This window comes from Myotis lucifugus, unplaced genomic scaffold (genome assembly GCF_000147115.1).
Source record: "Myotis lucifugus unplaced genomic scaffold, Myoluc2.0 scaffold_44, whole genome shotgun sequence".
Taxonomy (NCBI): Eukaryota; Metazoa; Chordata; class Mammalia; order Chiroptera; family Vespertilionidae; genus Myotis; species Myotis lucifugus.
In genome coordinates, this window is record NW_005871092.1 from 3,650,958 (window position 1) to 3,671,153 (window position 20,196).

Consider the following 20,196-nt stretch of genomic DNA (forward strand, 5'->3'; position numbering starts at 1 on the left):
TCACTATATTCCAATGGTAACTTATGGGCTAAGTGCTATAGTTACCTCTGCTTGACAGGTGAGAAAATTGAGTGACTCGTCCAAGCTTACAAGTGGTAGAAGCCAGAGCTTAAACCAAGATCAGTCTGCCTTTAAAGCACATTATCTTAAAATATCACCACTTTATACTGCTTCTTTAAAATCTCTAGTAATGTACATGACCCCTCTTTAACTGTCAATTAATTTATATTAAATGTTAGAATTAATAAACAAATCTAGCAAGATCCTGGATATAAAATAATTTTAATTTCTATATACTAGCAAGAAATGAAAAATAAAATTAGATATTTATAATATCCCCAGTAATAAATAGAAATAAATTTAATGATGTGAAATATGCCTATATTAATATTTTATATTGAAAGAATTAAAAAAAATCTAACCAAATGGAGCGATTTACTATGCCCATGGATGAGATTTACTATTTTTAGTATAAGTTTTTCCAAAAGTTATCTATATATTCAATGCTATCCCAATCAAACCCCAGATTGTTTTTTTAATAAAAAATGATAAGCTGATTCTAGAATTTATGGGGAAATGAAATGTTCAAGAAAATCATAAAGTTGAGCAAAGCTGTAAAACTTATACTATCAGGAATCAACTTTACTATAAAGCTACAATAATTAATGCAATAAATAAGTACTGGCACAGACGTAGACAAATAGACTAACAGACTGGAAATAGAATCTAGAAACAGACTGATTTATGGCAAAGGTGAAATTTCAGTGTAAAGAGGAAAGAGAAATCTGACCTTTATCTTACATGATACTAAAAAATTAATCCTAGATAGACTGACAATCTAAACATGAGAGAATATAACATAATCTTGGGCTAGGCAAAGAATTTTTAATTTGGACATGACAGCACTAACCATAAAGGTTGATTGACAGAACTTCTGTTGATCAAAAGACATCAATAAAAGTGTAAAAAGGCAAGTGACAGACTGAGAGAAAATATTTACAATGCATTTTTCTGACAAAGGCAATACATCACGAATTCCCATAAATCAATTAGGAAAATATAGCTAACCCAATGCAGGGAGGGAATAGTTAAAGATACATCTAGACCAGCAGTTCTCAACCTGTGGGTCGCAACCCCTTTGGCGGTCGAACGACCCTTTCACAGGGGTCACCTAGGACCATCCTGCATATCAGATATTTACATTATGATTCATAACAGTAGCAACATTACAGTTATGAAGTAGCAACGAAAATAATTTTATGGTTGGGTCACAGCATGAGGAACTGTATTTAAAGGGTCAGAAGGTTGAAAACCACTGATCTAGACACTTCAGACAAGAGGATTAAGAATGACCAATGCACATATTTAAAAGTGCCTATAAGTTATCACAGAAATGCAAATTAACATCACAATGCAACATCACTACATACCCAATAGAATAGCCAAAATGAAAAAGACAAGTGTTAGCACATACCTGGAGCTTGGGAGCATCAGCAAGTGAAATTTCTAGAAATTTCATATTTGTTGTAACACTTGCAGTAGCTATGAAGTTGAACCCATGACCTGTCAATACCATTTCATGGTATACACCTAAGACAGACCTGTACGTATGCCCACAACAAACATATTGCTATATGCAACAACACAAATGAATTTCACAAACATAAGCATGAGGAAGAGATGGCAGACACAGACAATATCTACTATACAATTCTGCTTATGTAAACTTCTCAAACAGATTCTGTTTATATAAACTCATTTCTGATGTTAGAATTCAGGATAGTGAGTGAAGGTCAGTGACTGGAAGGGACTTGGGTGCTGATAATGTCTTGTGTTTTATCTAGGTGCTGGTTGCACAGATGTGCACATTTAAAAAAAATTCATTGAAGTGTACACTTATGATTTGTGCCCTTTTCAGAATGCTTGCTATACTTCAATTAAAATATAATAAAGAAGTAATAAATGACCCTCTGCATAAATGTCTGTTTGCCTGGGGAAAATGAAGACTCCTGAGAGGCAGATAAGGCACACAGCATTCTATCTCCATTTAGGGTCTTCTATCCTTCTCAGTACACAGATTAGTGAGTTCAGTGAATTCATTAACTACTTAGAATAAAATTGAAGGCAGTGTACGGTTTCCTTTTAGAAAAGCATCACTTCATTAGTTTCAATTCATTTGTCCCATGTCTATGAGAGCAGTGGTCATTTGCCATGTCTGGGATCAATACCAACAACTTGAGAAGACTGGTCTCCATGTTAGCAACACACACCTGCAGAATTTTTTTTCTTGTCAGCCCATCCCTTGAGGAGTTTCAGCCCTACTTTCATGGACTCTGCAGGCTACTACAGAATTCTCCTCATCAAGAAAAAAAATATTTAGAAATGATAAATAAAAAGAAAACAACATTTGGAAAAATCTTAGAGATTGCTTCCTGTGTTTTCCCTCTGATTGTCCATTTTCAAGATGGGCTAACAGATGAACAAAGAGGAAGATAATGTATCCAAGTCTATAAAGTTCATTAGTGACAGAACTCAAATTAAAATCCAATTCTTGTGATTGCCAGTCTGTGCTCTTCCCATGGCACTGGGCTTCTCCATTATTTTGTCACGGTCATTATTTAATGTCTGTGATTTGCTGTGCACATTCCCTATTCAGATGTTACTTGTCGCCTTGCAATACTACAGTTTTCTTTAAGACATAGGTTATGCCTTACCTGACTCAGGCCCCGACACACACGAGGCTGATTCAGTCAGCTACAATCAATTACTCCACACTTTATCCAGATTACATTCTCTCAGACCATGTAAGGAAGAGATAATGGCAGCATGAAATAAAATAAGACGGTGCTTGGGAGGACAGTCTATGCCAGCATAGACAGTCATGGTCAGGTTAACAGCCCTTAAATTTCCCAGGTCTCCCTTAATCCCTGAGTGATTGTAATCTACTTGCCATGGAAGAAGAGCTCGATCAAAGGCACTTTTGCTGGCTCTACTTCAGTCGTTCGTCTACTTGGAGCTGAAAATCAAAGGAGACAACTGATATTTTTATTTTATTCAAACTCATATTCATTTTCCATCAAAATTCCATTTTTTCCCTTAAATGGGTACATGTTAATTTCGGGCTCATTATTTATTATCATTTCATTTATTTAGAAATGGAAACTCCACGTAGTTTGATTAAGAGATTAAATAACCGGACTTGTGAGATCTAAAAATAATCTAGGTATGGGCTGCATTAGGTTTCAAAATATTTGGGGTTTTGATCAAATCTCTAAACACATTATTCCCACTCTCTGCTTCTTTTCAAATTTTAAACACATGTATATTTTAAGAAAAATTCATTACAGAGTTTTCAGAATCACTACTAAAGATATATGAGCTTTTAAAAGAGCCTTTTCTTTAAAAAGTAAAACAAATTATTCATAAAATAAAATGAAAGGGTGAGGGAATTCTGGTCCTAAAAATGTTATCAACCCTTTAAAAGCTACAGATATCAATTCGGTTAAATACCTGCAACTTTTCCAAGAACATTTTTCAAGAAACTAATGTCAGTTGACTACTTAAAGAGCTGTGCATTTTGTCTGGTGCTTGATTTATTCTTGAGAACAGCTCTTTGATGAAGGAATTATTAGTTCCCGGGTGGTTAAATCACTTGCACAATATTTAAAAGAAAGAAAATGACAGAGCTGGGATTCACACCAAGTCTGCTTAATTCTAAAGACGGAGCTTTCAAAAGAATTGTCATTTGAGTGTCTTCAAGCTGGCTTAAGAGATACAAAATAAATATGAAAGTATGAATTTGTATTACTTTATCTATGCTTAGAAAAAATGAAAGAGAAAAATGAATAAGAAATTAAGCACCATGAAATAAAGCCCCCAAAGACATTCTTATGTCATGGAAGTTTTTAGCCTTCAATATGCCTAGCCAGGGCCACCTAACAGTATCTACACTCTCTAGGAGCTAACAATTAATTGGCAAAGTTAAATGAATGAACAGAAATTACCACAGCAATGAGCACTATCTTTTATTGTGGCACAACAGCATCTTTTCAGCACTTAATGGAGGAAGGATGCCAGAGAAAGGAAGAAATGCTCATGGGTTGAAAATGACTTCTAAAATATTGAAGTAGATCAAAGTCAATCTGTTAGAAAAAGCTAAGTCCTGGTGAATCATATTATTTCATTTCAACAACTCAACATGCATTTAATATCATGGGCAGTTAGTGCAGTAGAATCTGAAAAGTTACCATGAAAGACACCAACATACAAGCAGTTTTTGAGATGGTTAAAGCATCTGTGATTATTTCAGAGTCACAGTGATAGGTCAGAGACAGAAGTTACCATCATCATCTCTACTTTTGAGAGACACAACAGTCTCCAACAAGAGCAAAGTTCCACCCAAGATGATGCCCATCAGGAACTACAGCTACTCGTTAAATTTCCTCCCTCCCAACCCAAAGCTCCTTCTTGGCTGGGCACAGTATACATATGACAGAAGTGCAGACAGACATAATCATATAATAGAGAATTTGCTGTGCTAGCCAATACTCATCGTTAGGTTTTAGAAACACATACTCCCAAGGATGTTGGTCTGAGGATCCAACCCATCGTTTCCCAGTTTTAACAAAATCAACAGATGGCAGCATCTCAGCATCATTCTTTCCCCAGGGGAGTAACCACGGGGAATGAAGAATGATGTAATCTTGAGAGAATTTGAGTCTACTAATCAGAGAATTCTAGGGAAATCTATTAACTATTCACAGATTTCCTGTGAATGATTATATGCCTAATTCTTCAATTGGTCAAGAAATTTATTGGGAGCAGGAAACAAGGTACCAGGTAAACCAGCAGAACAGATTTCTATTTTTATGTCTGTTTTTGAAGGTATTAGAAAGCAAGCAGTCAATTCCAGGGATTCTAAATTCTAGACATAGAAGGTTTATGGAATAACTAGAGAAATTCCTCCTTATTAAAGGAATTGGCACTGCCTACGGCCAGCTGAGAATGTTTCACTATGTCTTCAGTCAATCATACTTTACAAATAAAGTGACAGTAGATATAATTACAACCACCATTTATTGAGCAGCTATTACAAGCCAGGTGTCATAACAAAGAAAAATGGCAACAGTGACAAATATTTCTCAGATAGCTATGAAAGTAGCTTGTTCAATGTCAAACATCAAGAGTACAACAGGGATTTTAACTGAGATTAATTTGGCCAAAACTCACATGGATTTAAAACCATACCATCCTTCCTTCCACAAAATGCAGTCTTCACCATTTTTCTCTGATGTGTGTTTACAAGAAAAAAATGGATGATGCTGTCCACATGCTACCCCGTGAGCCTGGGTAAAGATGGTTTGAAAGGGGGTGGGGGTGTGGAGGGAGGTTTACTCTCCTCTACCTTGAACCATAAAACTCAGCAGTTGGACTTGGATACTTCAAAGACATGAAAAGATTTGGGAAATGGAAATCAGTCATTAATTAAAGCAGTTTACTGGACGGGATCCAAAAGAAATGAGCAACTGGGTACAAGCCTTTGCTTTTAAATGACCAGAACATAAATATGGCTGCAGTGATATTCCTGGACCAATTAATCAATTCCCCTATCCTCTTCTATTCAAATTTTGAGCAGACCTTACTTCAGCTAGAGTAATTGTCTTGCAAGGCCACAAATATCAGGGTGGCAAAGCCACTTCTCAAACAAAGCAAAGATTAAGGCTTTCCATCAGATATTCCTGAAGATTAATGAGAAGAAGCTGGGACATAATTTTATCCTTGACCAGCCACAAAATGCTAAGCCAAATAAATTACCAAGTAAAGTCAGACAATAGCTGGACTGTCAAGGGTATGATTCCTTCTCATCTCTTCCATTACCTCCAATTTGTTCTCTTTCTGGGTAGCAGCAAACTTGAAAGAATCAGAATGGCTTTAGCAGCAGAACTACATTGTGTTGAATAGGTTGAAATGACTGGGCTGGTCACATAGGCATGTGAAAGGAACAAAGCACCAACATCAAACCACAGCGTAATGGCCCTCCTGCCGCACTGGCATCTCCTAACTCCTTCTGTTAGGCTCTGGCTGTAAGTGGTGAACAGAGAAATGCAGTTTCAGCTAATGTGGTGGCCCGTGAAAGAATGGATTTCCTTTTGGGGACTTTGTGATTTTTCTGGAGAAGTTGCTAAAATATAAACACACACAAGTCTGGGGTTGGTGGCTCTAAAATACCCTTCTCACTGAGCAGCAGAGTAAAAGCACACAGCTTTAGGACCAGCCCTCAATCAGAGGTCCCTCCCTTCTCTGGCTTGGGCCAAATTTTGTTTTATTAAGATTAGCAAGGAAGCAGAAACATTTGTCTAAGACTAAGTATGGCCAAGGTGTTATTCTACTAGATCTTCTCTACGATCTGTACTCACTGGTTTCCACTCTCTCCTTATAAGATCTTCTTTTTTTTCTATTCAATGTCTCAACAGATATAGACCTTCCACCGGTTCTGGAGTGGCCACCAAGGGTTTTGCTTTCCATTCAGTGACCACTCCACAAGGGCAAGGTGCTTTAGCTCCTTTTCATCCTCATCCATTGGGTAAGATGGTTGCAAGTGCTCAGATCCAGTCCTCCTTCATCTCATCTGAGGCAGGTTCAGTGGGTGGCCCTTCTCTCTTCTTTCAAAGCAAGTTGGAAAAGTAAGGGGCACAATTTTAGGCAGAGGTTTTTAAGGGAATGCAGTTGTCATTCCATGTTCCATTTGTCGTTATGTGTGAAATGTACATTTCTTAGAAAATGATACAGGTATCTCAATGCAACTAACTTAATAGCCCTATCATTCATTAGGTAATGAATATTAAGTTGTTCCAAGTTTATAAATGGAATTTGGAGGACAGTCTCCCCAAACAAACACCCAAACTGATGGAATTCTGGGTTCAAATCTGAGATCAAATTTTCATTAATTGTAGTTATTGGACTTCATTAAGCCTAAGTGCACGTTGCTATGATATGAGACCACGGGACTGTAGCATTTTATCCTAGGAATTAGTTCCTGAAGATTTCTCACTATTCAAAATTTCCATAATTCAGGACTAATTTTCCCATAAGAAAATGGGATTCACATTATTTCAAAATTTGTGCATTACTTTATGCCTTTCTGTTTGAAATCTGCATAAAATAAAACCTCATTGTAATGATAATAGTACTATAACTTTATGGCATCTTTTGAGAAATAACTGAGATGAGCCACGCATATAAACACTTAGTACCTGGCACAGTGCTCAGTAAATGATCATTGTGACTTTAATTATATTGTCACTATTACTGCTATTATTACTATTATTATTATTATTATTACCAGTACCCTGAACCTTGTGTACTCTAGTCTTCATCATTTCAAGGATGATTGTCAAATTCCATTTCAGAGCAATTCTATCATTTAAGAACATCGAATTCCTTAAAAAATTGTTCCCTTCAGAATTGCTTTGACGGAATTATGCTGGAGAAGGAGCATAATCGTACCAAAGGTGATTATGCAAAGGAGCCCTGTGAACCGTGCCACTGTTCTCGCCACTGTTTGCTCTGGAGGTTGGTCGTCACATCTTGCAAGAAAAATCCCCGGCTGCTCTGGTTTCCAGGAATGGTGGAGAGCAAAAGTATCATTTTAGAAATATAATCCCTGTGACAAATCTTTCCTGGGACCTCCAAAGAGCCACAGCTAAGTCTGTAGCTTATGTAGGACATTTATGTATCATCAGGCCTCTTTTCTCTCTCTCACCTTCGTTGATCTTTTTTCGTTTGCCCCATCTTTAATTCATACTACTTTGCACGGGGAATGTACCCTTGTAAGCTCTTTGCAATCGTTTCTGGAGAAAAAGGAGTGTATGCATGCATGAGTGAATAAACTCCTTTAAAATAAAGGAGAGGAGAGGTACATAGGACAGCTTCCAAACACATGCTTGCTGATCATAAATCTTCATGTAAGGCTATAAAAATTGCTGAAGTGGAGCTTCATTATCTCCTACAATGGACATCTATCCCTTTTGCGGGCCCAGCATCAATCCATCTGTTTTCCTTTGGGAAGCACTTCCTTCCAATCACAGGTCCTGTGGTTTTGGTGAAATAGATACCACTTTTGGCTCCTGGGCACTTGACTCAGCATAGGAGTACTTTATCCATCTCCAACCTCAGTGATTGGTTTATGAATGGGTTCATAACCTTAACTGGGGGAATGTGGATTACTCCTGGGATTCCAGGTATAATTATTGGGAAGAGGTCCTCTTTACACTAGGGTTGTTCAATGGGTAGGATACAAACTTGGCAAATCTAGGGATGTCACAGGGCAAGAACACCCGAGGACAGAGCTGAGCGAAGTGAGAATCCCTGAGCGTGGATGACATTCTTTATGTTCCTGAATCCATCTAAAAGAAAAGATTTCTGCTTCTGGACTTTTCTGTTATGTAACAATGAATCACCCTTTTTGTTTAAATCAATTTGAGTTACTTGCAACAGATAGAGTTCTGCCTATTATTCCACCTCAAATACTAATACTTCAGCTGGTTTTTCTCTTGCTGAATATAAAGTGAAATGTTACACAAAAAGAGAGCAAAAGTCAAAGTCGTCAAGCATCTCTATGGGTCTCCTTTGGAACATCCCCAACATTGCTCATCATATTTCAGCCTGGCCATTCCCTTGCAGTTAGTGGCTCAAAGTTGAGAAAGTTTACTTAATATTTGCATTCCCAAATTTTGGAAATGTAAATGGAAACTTAAAGATAGATAAAAGTTCTGTCTACAAATCAACATTCTGCAAATAGTTGGTACAGAGCTGTGATGGTTGCTTTCGAGTGTGAAATAAAACGAAGAAGCTTTTGAGCATATGCAACTCTTCCTCTAAGAACTCACCCTCCACACAGTTTTTACATACTTCCCAGTAACACCAATTGTGTGACAACTATAGTATACTCTTTCTATTTGTTAGAAAAGGTTGCTGTAAAAGAGCCTGCCCTGTCTTGCTAGCCGCAGCCTCGTACATCTTGTGTTCACTGCATCTCTTGATAGCATCACTCCCCTTGTGCTTGATTTAATCTCACGTTGTTTTGTAACATGCTGTACAGGCTTGTGGCCTGGGAGCAATAGGCTACCAGGGGTGGGCAAGCTTTTTGACTCGAGGGCCACAATGGGTTCTTAAACTGGACCGGAGGGCCAGAACAAAAGCATGGATGGAGTGTTTGTGTGAACTAATATAAATTCAAAGTAAACATCATTACATAAAAGGGTACGGTTTTTTTTTTTTTTAGTTTTATTCATTTCAAACGGGCCGGATCCGGCCCGCGGGCCGTAGTTTGCCCACGGCTGGGCTAGACCATGTTTCCTACGTATGTATGTCGTAGGCTATACCAGCTAGGTTGGTGTCAATACACTCTATGATGTTTGCACAATGACAAAATCACCTAAGGACATTTCTCAGAATGCATCCCTATTGTTAATGGCACATCCCTATTACAATTTTAAATATAACAAAAATAATTACATTTATTGAAATGTTATTAAAAAAACAAAACCACTGAGAGCTGTTCTAAAATAGGTAATGCAGGAAATTCCCACAAACGGGAGCACTGTGCGGGATGTCACCCCTCTGTGACACAAACTCAGTGACAGCTGGTCTTGCAGCAGAGCTTCCCCCTGGCAATCTCATGAGTTGTGTTGTCCTCCACCCAGAAAGAAGCGGGCATGTTGGCCTCAGTGAAACATCAAAAACTCCAGCCTTCTCCTCAGGGTCTTTCATCTTCTTGGCTTCAAGGAAACTATTTTAAGTCAATGAATTCCAGGAAGCAGCAGGACAAACATTAACCTTTTTACTTTGCCCACAGCAGCCATTATAACCACGGGTGCTTCTCGGATTCCATGATGAAGACCCGATTTCACTGATTTCCAGTAGTTCTTGAGGGTGAATTTGCACAGTCGACTTCCTTTAAAACAGAACCCCGCATCTTCCTCTTCAAAAGATGTTGTCTTGCAGCAGCCGTAAGAAATAAATAGACGGTTCAGAAGAGTCTGTGCCTGGAGAAAACACACTGGGTTTCTGCACAGTAAACCCTGCAGCCACAGCCGATGGGACCTCAGAGCACAAAGACCCAGCTGTGAGCACCAGGGTTCCCGAGTGCAATTAAGACCACAGAGGTCCATATAAATAAACCGACATAATTATGTAAACTATATGATAATCTTGTGGATGATAGGAGGATAGTTTATGTAGTTTCAGCCACCTAGAAATAATATTAACGATACAGCTTGCATGCAACTGAGCAAACACCTTGTGTCTGGCACTGCATTAACATGTATTTGCAGAAGCCACTGCTTGCCAATACTGTCAGTGCACCAAGGAATGCGGAAGGCCGATGGACCTTGGGCAATAGCAGGGCTGACTCTAAGCACCAATTATTGAGATAGTGGTGGTTCAAGGCAATTCCCTAACCCAGTGGTCGGCAAACTGCGGCCCCTTGAGTGTGGCTCTTCCACAAAATACCACGTGCGGGCGCGCACGTACAGTGCGATTGAAACTTCGTGGCCACACTCAAGGGGCCAAAGAGCCGCATGTGGATCGCAAGCTGCAGTTTGCCTACCAGTGCCCTAACCTGATAATCCTTTTACTGTTTACCAAACTTTACCTTTGATATGCCTGTATGCATTGCTAGAGGGCAAGATGTGTATCTAAAACTGAATAAAAAGCAGCCGGACCCAGTCTTGGGGGTGCCTCTTCAAGAAAGAGGTCTCCACCTGGCTCCCCATGCCTTCTAAATTTGTATTTCTTGTACAGCATTTTCATTTGTGTGTCAGCCCCCCCTTCAGATCCTGAACCCAACCTCGAAGGTTGCGGCATATATTCTTTGCTACACCCTTGGGAGTCCTTCTTATCTCTGTTTCACAGATGGACAAACTGAGGCTTAGTGAGGATAAATAACCAGACTTCCCCCCCACCTCCCAGCATCCTTCAACACCTTTTTGCACAGTGCTTTTCCTGTCACTGGACTAACTCAGAAGATTTTAGTACTTTGTCAGTGATATGCTGCCTACATCTTTCAAGCTTTGCAAAGTATTTTCACATTTGGGATGACTTGGAACGCATGTTCTAATTGAATCCACCCCCATTTGTTCTAGCCATCGACCTGAGGGCTGGGAGCAGCGAGGAGTGGCAGTGCTCTTCCGGTGCTGTCTTTGGGGGAGGAATGTCTTTCTCTGGGCCAATCCTTGGACAGATGCACCAATCTAACTTTTCATTACTTAGAAACACAATCTGATGCGGATGAGCAAAAAGCACATGTAGGAGAATCATGTGTATCTTTCCCAAACCTGCAAGGTAGCTTTATCACCTGATTTTACAGATAGCAGCATATGTTGCACAGCCATTCACTCAAGTCTCCTATTCTCGACACTCTTACAGGACTGCAAACACCCAGTGTGCAAGCAGCCACTTCCCCGATTTGTGCGCTCATGTTAACCATCACTCACAGTATTTGTCTTAGATTAGGTTTCCCCAGAAATAGACCCTGTGGTGAAGATTTGAGTACAAGAAATTGATCTGGGAGTTGATCCTACGGTAAGGGAATGAGGAGTGAAGACATGGTGCATTAATAATCAGTTTAGCTCCCTGGCAGGTGGGGCTCAGGCCTGCTCGGGATTGCTGGGGGTTGGGGGAGAGGTGGAGGACACACATAGAGCATGCCCCAGCATTATCCTCCACCAGGGCATTTTCCACCAACCTCAGCCAGTCCTTGGCTGTCTCCAGGGGCATTAAGGGCCAGGCATTTTTTTCTGCCTGCCTTGTCTGCCTGGCCCGCACTAACTAACAAGCTCTGGAGGCCATAGAAAGTCCCTAAGCAAGGTGTTTGCAGTTAGAAGCCTATGAGCACTGAGCCATGCAGTGCCAAGGGGATGTGGGTGGGGCACGGGCTGTGTGGGTCTGTGTTCTTTCCGCTACATGTAGAAGCAGTTCTCTACCGGCTCCCCCAAGGCAGCCACCACCACTCAGCGGAACTCGGTAAGCAAACCGAAGTCAGTTGACCATTTTGATTCTTACTTTGCTGATTTATAAATGTAGACAACTTCTGCTATGACTAGATAATAGGTAAATTGTCAATGTTGATAGGTAATACAGTCTTATGTGTTGCCCATAGAGTTTTCTAAGAGACAGAGGGCAGTGTGGGTTATGGTTAACAGCACAGATTCTGATGTGAGACTACTGATTCCCCTCCCAGATGCTCAACTAAATTGCCACATGATCTCATGCAAATTACATAATTGCTCTGTCTCAGTTTTTTTTCAATACTTGGGAGCAAAATAGTATCACATGGGTTTTTCTGATAATTAAATGAGTGTCTGCCTACCTATCTATCAAACAATCAATCATAATAGATCTATCATCACTTAGTAAGTAATGTAAGTGTAATATGTTATCATTATCAATATATGACATATAACTTACAAAAAGTAGTAGCAGATTAAATTTTAAAGAGCAAATGTGGGGAGTCTTTAGTAATGTTACTTTCCATTATAAATGGCAACTCTTAGTCACTGGGAGACTGTGCTTACGTAGCTAGACTTGACAATTCAGGCAGGAAAAAAGACTGAGAAATAATTTGTCATTTATATAAGGGAACATGGATCCAATTTTGGCAGCCAGAAAAAAAAATAGTGCTCTATTTTTCAATGTACATAAAAAAGAAAAACCTCCTGAAAGTATAACTGGGAATCTTGTCCCCTGGTTCCTTTAAACCTGAGAGCCGCAGGCACCTCCCTTTTATTGATTTCATCTAGTAAAGTGGATCCTGGGCTTCTTAACTGAGACAAAATTGAACCTCAGCTCTTCAGAGCCTGCGCTCTCTAGAAATCCCCTGGGTGGGGGGGTCTGAAATCACTGATCAGACGAGAAAATCCACCATTTCAATTACCCCTTTTCTCCTTTGGGAGGTAAACCAAGTCAATAGGGCATCTGACTTTTCAAGGATGTGTGCTTTCCTTAAACTGTAGACTCAGCTCAGTTGCAGGCTGGGCAAAGGGACTGATTGGGCAGCCTTGCAGAACAAAGCACTGATCCCCTTTCTTCCAAATCATGGGCTCTGACAAGCATGCCTGATACATCGCCAAGCATCACTAGACATTTGATTTCTTGTTTCAGTGTGAGAAAATCCCCAGGAATACATACTGGTAAAAAAAGAAAAAAGTCTGTATCTCTATATTAAAATCACAGAGGATGTCTTTTCCTGTCCACTTTCTCCCTTTCCTTTTCCTTCTGATCAAACAGAAAAGTCTTGAATGACCTATAGCTCCTCAATACCCAGAGAAGGCAGGCAATAGGACCTGAAACCCACAAGATGAAGTCACTTTATAACTCTGTTTTCAAAGTGGACTATATTCTACTCATATATGTTTTAAATTAACTTCCCTTTGTAAGGGAGTTTCTGTGACCAAGGAGAAGCTATAAAACTTTAGGTTGCCTGCATCTCCTAATAAAAAAATAAAACTTTAAAGTCCCCTTTAGCTTTAAAATTCTATGGCGCTATAATTCTAGAGCTCTGACAAGAGAGAGAGGGGTTTGAAATGAGTTGGAAGTGGACTACAAGGAGAATGCCAATTGGAAAAATAAAGTCTAATTTTAAAAGGCAAGCAACATAAAGCTAAATCATGAATTTTTCTCTTTTTACAGGGAGATGCTAGGAAGTTAACAGAGATTCTTGAGGAACTAAGCAGCAGTGTCAAAGCCAGTCCAATACCTTGGCTCTTGGTTCATGCCAAAGGTCAGCGGGAGCTTTGATGGACAGTTCCCATATAGCCTGATGGCTTCTGATCTCAAGCATCAGTGCCTCTAGGCATGATGCCCTCTTCTGCCTATAGAAAACCAGAAGGGGGAGTTAGACCTCCAAAGAGCCACTCATTATGGACCAGGGACAGATTGTAGAGGATAAATATCTCAGGCTCCTCATACCCCAGTGGGATAGCAATGAATAGACAATGTGAAAACTAGAGGCCTCAGTTGTACCTATAGAGAGGCCCTCATCCCCTATGTGGAAGAGTCTGCTCAGAGGAAACATTCTGAAAGGATGGGTGTATCTTTCAGGATATAGTACATTCATTAAATCAGGACTTTATATGGCACTGTCTCCAACAGGAAGAACGCATGGGTCCAGGAACCAAGAGATGGCAACAGAAGTGGTCCCAAATATGTCACAAAAATGTACACTCCAGACTCTGCAGGATTGGAGGTCCTGGTCCTGTAGGGAGACTCACTCTACAAAGTGGACACAGCAAAGATGTCATTGAAGTACAAGGTCTGGCTTCCACTAGGCTATTTTAGACTCCATGTGCCTAGGAACCAGGATGTGAAAAGAGGAGTGTGAGGGGTAATTGGCCATGTTCAGCAGGAGGAGGAAGGGCTGCTTTCACACATGGAGGCAGGGAGGATACATGAGAAAGCCAGGTGATCTGCGTGGGCTGTTGCTGGCACCGCCTGATAACCATGGGCAGATATGTGCTCCATCCCTAGACTGAGAAGGGTATGACTAACAACCTTTCAGGTGGTTCAGGGATTTTTTAAAAAAAAGATACTATCAGTTTTTTTTTAGAAGAAGTAGCCCTTCTGCTGAAGGGATGGTTTCTAACCTTTTTTTTCTTCTGCCTTCCATCCTTTCCTCCTATTTTATTTTTGCATCTCATTTTGATGCTTATACAAGCTCATTTAAAATTTTATCATACACTTCAAAGGAAAGAAAGGCATTTAAAACACTGAGTTTCTTTTTCCACGAATCTCAAGATGTTTAACAACCCGTTAGGCTCCATAGAGCCCTGGAGGAAACAAGGAAGAAGACAATCAGACAGAAGAAGGGAGGAATGACGTGGTATATTTTCATCCCAGAATTCAGTAGCTATGGCATCTTGTAGTTCTTATTTGACCTAGCTGCCAAAACTTCCCTACCATCATTGGTTTAAAAGCAGGCAAAGGGGGCTGGAGGAATGGAGACATCTGTAATAGTCTCAACAATAAAAATAAAGAAAAACTAAATAAAACCGTTTGGTTCAAATCTTTATTCCATCCAAAATTTCCATATTTCAATATTTGCATTCAATCCCCATACACACTAGCCAATTAGATCATTACTAGGGAATGACCTCCTTGATGGCAATGCCCATGACAGAGAGACCAGTCCAGCCTAGAGTGAGTGCTCAGAAAACATTGGGTGGATGCTCTTATGTCAATTGAACAAACATTTACTTAGACAAGGTGCCATACTAGGCACATGATCCCTATTTTGAAGGAGTTCACAGTCTAGTGAGATGCAAAACTATAAAGATGTGCTACAATGAGCTGGCAACAATCATCACTCTCTCTGCTCTCTTTAGTCTTCATGCCATGGGCAACACAGAACCTCATTTCCTGTTAGGATTCCTCCCCAGCCAATTTCCTCACTCCTTCACTCACACTGCTGTGCTCCCAGAGATGGCTATTTGGAGATATCAAGCTAGGTAATGGGGACACAGACAGATGGACAGATCTATTGGAGAAAAATAGTGTCTTTTCTTGTGTTTGGGACTTCAGCCTCTTTCAGTCGGGAGAAAATATGCCAATTGGTATTTACTGAGCTCAGCATTTTGCCAGGCATTGCACGCATTCATTCCACATTTACTGTGTACCTACTATATGCCAGGCTAGAAGTCAATCACTGGGAAAGCAATGATGGGATAGATAACAGCCCCTGTATTTCTCTTATACACAGTAACGAGAGGCCTGGTGCACAACATTTGTGCACTGGCGGGGGGCAGGGGAGCGGGTCCCTCAGTCCAGCCTGTGCCCTCTCACAGTCCGGGACCCATTGGAGGATGTCTACCTGCTGACTTAGGCCCACTCCCCATGCCGCTCAGCCAGAAGATGGGATCGCTGCTCCTTAGCTCTGCTGCAGAGACAGGAGAGGCCACCACCGCTGTGCTGGCCAGCCATGAGACCGGCTTCTGGCTGAGCAGTGCTCCCCCTGTGAGAGTGCACTAACCACCAGGGGGCAGCTCCTGCGTTGAGTGTCTGCCCCTTGGTGGTCAGTGCACATCATAGCGACCAGTCGTTCCACCATTTGGTTGATTTGCATGTTAGGGTTTTATTATATAGGATAAGCATTATTCAGTCAAAGCAGACAGGTGCCGTCTCAAACCGTTAGGAATGTATAATCAGGTGATGAGGTATTATCAGAGCCTAGTGACAAAAGCCTAAAGGAAAGCCATAAAGTCTATATTCACTGACACTGGAGGGAGGAAAAGAAAGCATAATTTTACTCAGTGCCCTGTTCATAAGGTCATTGTAGTCACATTTAAATGAAATTACATTCCAGGTGTAAGAGCAATATGATACATAACAATCCTCAGTGAGACTAATAGAAAAATTTCTCAGTCACAAAAACTGATTAAATGCATTTCATTTCAGATGCCCCAAATCAAAGCCTTTATGTGCTGTGTTCCGCTCTGCCTTCCCAGGTCTTGCAAAGAACATTGCCTCTAAATCAGATCATCCTGCTCAAAACTCTAAGTTGGGGTTAGGCCAGAGCCCAAATCCAGAGCTACCAATCATTAGCAAGATGACCTTGGGCAAATTTCTTAATTTCTTTTAGCATCACTTTTCTAGCTATAAAATAGGGATCATATTACCTATTTCCTGGGCTTGCTGTGCATAAGAAATGAAATATAATAACGTATGCAAAGTGCCCGAGTCATGGGAAGGTTCATTAATTTATATCTATTATGATTATAATGCTCATTACTGTTACAGTTATTATTGACTAGAGGCCTGGTGCATGGAATTTGTGCACTTGAAGGGGGTCCCTCAGCCCAGCCTGTGCCCTCTTGCAGTCCAGGAGCCCTCAGAGGATGTCCAACTGATGGCTTAGGCCCACTCCCCACTGGCAGTTGGATATCCTTAGCACCTCCATGGAGGCGGGAGAGGCTCCTGCCATCGCCATTGCGCTCACCAGCTGTGAGCCCAGCTTTTGGCTGAGCGGCACTCACCCTGTAGGAGCGCACTGACCATCCTGGGGCAGCTCCTGCATTGAGCGTCTGCCCCCTGGTGTTCAGTGTGCGTCATAGCAACCAGTCATTATGCCGTTCGGTCGATTTGCATATTAGCCTTTAATTATATAGGACTAGAGGCCTAGTTCACAAAATTCGTGCACTTGGGGGGTCCCTCAGCTGAGCCTGTGCCCTCTCGCAGTCCAGGAGCCCTCGGGGGATATCAGATTGCTGGCTTAGGCCCGCGGGGAGCTGGCCTAAGCCGGTAGTTTGACATCCTTAGTGCTGCCGCAGAGGCAGGAGAGGCTTCCGCCACCGCCACTGTGCTCGTCAGCTGTGAGCCAGCTTCTGGCTGATTGGCACTTCCCCTGTGGGAGCGCACTGACCACCAGGGGGCAGCTCCTGTGTTGAGCATCTGCCCTCTGGTGGTCAGTGCACGTTAAAGCGATCTGTTGTCCTGCCGTTAGGTCGATTTGCATATTAGCCTTTTATTATATAGGATGTTGATATTCACTCCAGGCAAATATTCCAACTAATGTCACAACTTTCATGTCAGAATGTGTATACCATCTGCCCCAATTCTTGAAATGTCAGATCCTTGGGGGCAGGGGCAGCCTGTGTAAGTTTTTTCATGCCCAAGCTCTTTGAATAAAGCTCTTTGTATGCAGAAAATAAGCTTTGGAGTCACAGTCCATAAAACTTTATTAACATTTATAGGCTACTCAGGTTTTCTCTTTGTTCTTGATTTGATTGGTAATTAATTTCTTTTAGAAATTTTCCACTTCAGCCAGGCCAGCATGGCTCAGTGGTTGAATGTAGACCTATGTACTAGGAAGTCATGGTTCGATTCCTGGTCAGGGCACTTGCCAGGGTTGAGGGCTTGATCCCCAGTAGGGGGCATGCAGGAGGCAGTTGATCAATGATTCATTTTCATCATTGATGTTTCTGTCTCCCTCTCTCTCTCCCCCTTCCTCTCTGAAATCAGTAAAAACATATTTTTTAAAAAAAGAAAAAATTGTCCATTTCACCTTTTCAAAGTTATTGGCATAATTTTTCCAATATTGTTACTCTAAATTTTTTTCTGCAGTAGAATTACACCTTCCTTTTCATTATGCATTTTGTTTCATTGATGAGTTTATTGTTCTCTTGATAAGCCATATCATGGCCACACCACATGGTCAACAGGCTGGTAGAGGGAGGAAGAGGTTCAGAGATGAATCCCATTCTCTCTCTGGCGATGAGCTATTCGCAAATCAACTATATCTCATGCCTACACGAGCTTCTCACCCAGGGTATTAATGTCACCAGTCACAAGTCTGAGGGGGTACAAACAGCAGCCAACTCTCACAGACATCCAACAAGGAGTGTCTGCGTGAAGCCCAGTTCCTCCTGCTTAATCCCTCCCCCAGCATTACCATTTATTTCAAAAATTCAAAAGCTGGACAGTTTAATGTGCAAGTCAAAGGCCAAAGAAATATCCAGAGCTCTGCTCAGTGTCCTGATGAATGTGTTAAAAAGAAATGTGATTAGAGAAATGATAGTGTTAAGCAGGGAATTATGCAGCTTGCTCATGTTTTATGAATTAACTGCTCTTCTGAATGATAATAGTCTGAAACATTATCTTATGACTTTTTCTTTTTGGTGGTGGTAGTGATGGTGATGGGGTGTCCCTGTGTGTGTGTGTATGTGTATGTGTGTGTGAGTGTGTGTGTGTGTGTGTGTGTGTGTGTGTGTGTGGTGCATGTGGATAATATTACCTTTTGTTATGAAAATTCAAGGAGAACTTGGCCTGTTTGCACAAATGAAATATTGAAGACCTCTGTTTGTATATGTGGAAAGAAAGACCCCTGAAGAGAATCAACCAGAAGGTCACTGACTCTGGGTTTGAAACATAGTGGATGATGTGGACCAGCAACAAAGTACCCACACCATAGAAAAGCCCCTACTCTTATCAAGCTAAGACCGGATGAGTGAATTTATGTGCAAGTGAGAAATGACAGAGAGCTTCAAGGTAGATCACATGCTTATGACCAATATTGAAATATGATATCGGGAGATATGGAAGAAACTGTGACCACTACAGAAACAAATGAAATAACACGTGAAGAGATATATAAATCAACAAAATGGAATATTCCAATTCTCTCTGTCTGGGGAGAAGGTGTTGTGCTAGTTGCCCCTACATTGAGAATTGGCTGAAACAAAGAATGTATTCTGCATGGAAATTAGGAGACTGTATAATTGTGTCTTTAAATATAGAAGATATTCAAAATAGAAACCTGCATAAATTTTGATATTAAGAAATGACCATGGATTCTTCCACTCCTGAAATGAGTTGGTTTGCACATAGCTCACAAATTCTTAAGCTAAATGGCATTTTTATTTTTCTCCAACCCTTCCAATAAATGTGATCGCCAAGATGTAGACTTCTTTTTTAGGAGTTGATTTGCTCCATTGATTTTTTTCAGAAAGTTGCTGATTTTTTAAATGTAAATTAAATGTGTGTGTTTTTTTGTTTAAAAATAAAAAAGATTACCAACACTATTGGCAACATTAACCCTAATATTTTTAACCCCCATGTTTTGTATGACACAGAGGCAAGACACATTTTATTTTGAGCCAGGATAAAGGCAGGAGCCTATGTGGAAGAAGACCAGGTTTAGTTACCCTGTTGACCTGCTTGGGTCAATCACAAAGGTTCTGAAATCTACCCTGCCTGGGGATTCCATATGCCTCTTATGCTTCCTTCGTAGTAATGCTTCTCAAATCTAATGCACCTTAGAGCTCACAATGCATTTTCTCATATATTATTTTAATGCTTTCTGTGTTATCCCAGGGGGAGAAACAGCATGGGCCTTATTTTCCCATTTGTAAAGATTAAAAAAAGAAGAAGAAGAGGCACAGAGATTTGTAAACCTTTCGGGGGTTTAATAGGGGACAACTCTATGGTCAGAGGTGGAGGGACGAATGTGGGTTGGAACCTAGCTCTGCTGGTTCGCTAGGGGACGACTTTGCTAAAGCAGATAAAGCAACAATCTGAGTCACAGTTTATTTTTTAATAAACTGCGGATGATCATTCACAACTGGCCTGGTTGCGATAAGGAATAGATGTAACACATTCAGGTGCTTAGCTCCATGTCTGATGGAGTAGTGAGTTCAGCAAAGAGAA

The 20,196-nt window shown here is 40.7% G+C and overlaps 1 pseudogene; it reads left to right on the forward strand.

Annotated features, from left to right (window-relative positions):
• Positions 1 to 7,480: 7,480 nt before the first annotated feature.
• Positions 7,481 to 19,226, forward strand: LOC102441503 (annotated as a pseudogene).
• The last annotated feature ends 970 nt before the right edge of the window (positions 19,227 to 20,196 follow it).